Below are 2,147 nucleotides of genomic sequence, written 5' to 3'. Positions count from 1 at the left end.
GGCCCTGATCATCCCTGAGGCTTCTCCACCTCCCCCTGCTCCTGAGGGGCAATCGGGGCAGCAGCCGCCGCTCACAACTGCTAACGGCGCCAGCTCCACTCGCACCCGCTGCTGGCACTGGCCCAAATCGCTCCGTGCCGTCAGCAGGTGTGAGTGGGGCTGACCCCGTCAGCGTGTGGGAGCAGAGGTGGTGGGAGCAGGGCTGCCGGCAGACAGGGGGCTGGGGGCTGCAGCGGGAGGTGCCAGGTGGGGGCATGGAGGATGGGCGAGACCCACCCCTGTGCCCACTGCAGCCTTGTGGCCCACAGTTCCTTTCAAGGTGCACAAATTTGTGCACTGGGCCCCTAGTAAGATTCCAAGAAAATAAAGTCAAAATACATATTTAACACTTTGTAAGCCCTAAACTATTGAGGGGAGGGGAAAAGATGACCAACTAAAACTTAAGAATATAGAACTATGGAAAATTCCTGGATCAAAGACATACAACTTAGATATATTTTTTAAAAGGAAAGAAAAAGTTCTGAATAACTGTAATCCCTTCCAAAAAAGGAAATCTTAAATTAAGGGGAAAAGATTCTAATAGTGTAAACAAGTCTGGCTCAGTGAGAAAACTGACCAACATATCCAAGATTCTGTCCACAAAAGTAATGATACATTTTTAACAATGAAAAAAAGGCTATAAAAACAGTTCATTCTCTGAAATGGCTTTAGTAAAAGCTCTTTTGTGGGTACATAAAAAGTTCCATGGGTTTGTTCACTTTCCAGCATTTCTCACTGACCAATTCCAAAGAAAAGGGGCCATTTAATACAGGGAACTGCCCACTGGCTGTTGCTGCGTAGATGGTGTGGTGCTTCTCACTGGCTATATCAAGGTTCGCCTGGCTTTGTTCTTTACTTTGAAGTTCTAAAGCTAACCTCACAGCCAGATACTTGGAAAATGATCAGCAGTAGCATTACCTGAAGTCTTTACGTACTTTGTCTGTGTACTGTCATCTTTTCCTCTAAGTGTGGGATGAGGCCTAAATACTAACTCAGTTTCCCCAGCACCATCCGTTACTGGATCAGTTGCCACTGTTGCATTGTTATCAAGCTCAAGCCCAGAATCTGGTGTTTTGGTCCATTTGTTACTAGGTGCAGCTTCCTGCTGGCTGTGTGTGGATGCATTGCTACAGTGGGAACTGCCACCATTGTGTTCGGCCCCACCACCGTCTTCTATCTGTCGCTTCCTGGCCCCCTGTCATCTGTTCATGGCCTGCACTTCAGTCCTTCCTCAATGCTGTGATCCAGCATTTGCTCTCTGTTGTGCTTGTTTCTCCTGGTTCATACTCTCTCTTGAGGAGCTTCACACTCATCCTGGATACATTTTGGTGATGAGTGCATCGAAGTTGGGGCCTTAGTGATCTTTTGGAAACTCGCTTTTTCCGACAGGTAGTACATTCTTTATTGCCACAGCTGAGAGCAGTGATAATGCAGTCTGACAGAAACGGCGCAAACACTCCTTTGTAGTCATGGTGTTCTTCAACATACCCCAACAAGCTGGGCACATTCATTCACTGCGTAAACTTCCAGGTGAAGCCACAATTTCCAAGCCATCCGTTATTGCTTCCTGAGGTGTTCCTTGTAATTCATATAAACTGAGTTCCCATGTTTTGCTTAATGGTTTAGTTCCATTCTTCTGCGCAGCCTGAGACATTGTGGCTCCCGCCCCAGCTGAGGACTCGGCTGGCAGGGCTGGAACCAGACTCAGATACAAGCACCCCCACCTTCCCACCTTTGGCAATGGAGCTCAGGAAATACAACAGGGGATGCTCAATATTCATGACAGACCGTGGGGGAGCAGGGAGGAGGAAGGAGCAAGCAGAGTGAGAAGGGGGTGGAACCGTGGGACAGGGACCTGCTGGGTGCATGACCTCGGCCAGGTGCTGGCCTGGAGGTCCCCCCGCTGCAGCCCTGTTCTGGCCACCTGGCCCCACCCCAGCAGCCTCCCTCTTACCTAGATGTAATTTATCTTTGGTTATCTACAAAACTAGTCTTCTGTGTGGGAGTAAGACTATACAAACAAAATGCATTTAAGCAGATAGCTTCTCTCAACTCCCTCTTGTATTCACAAATTGAAAATGAAGTGTAGCCCGGCCTGCATGACTCAG

General features: G+C 48.6%; 1 pseudogene; it reads right to left on the bottom strand.

The window, feature by feature from the left end:
* Positions 1 to 707: 707 nt before the first annotated feature.
* LOC102417441 lies at positions 708 to 1,693 on the bottom strand (annotated as a pseudogene).
* Between the last annotated feature and the right edge of the window lie 454 nt (positions 1,694 to 2,147).

This window comes from Myotis lucifugus, unplaced genomic scaffold (assembly GCF_000147115.1).
Source record: "Myotis lucifugus unplaced genomic scaffold, Myoluc2.0 scaffold_320, whole genome shotgun sequence".
Taxonomy (NCBI): domain Eukaryota; kingdom Metazoa; phylum Chordata; class Mammalia; order Chiroptera; family Vespertilionidae; genus Myotis; species Myotis lucifugus.
This window is presented reverse-complemented; position numbering and strand designations above follow the sequence as displayed.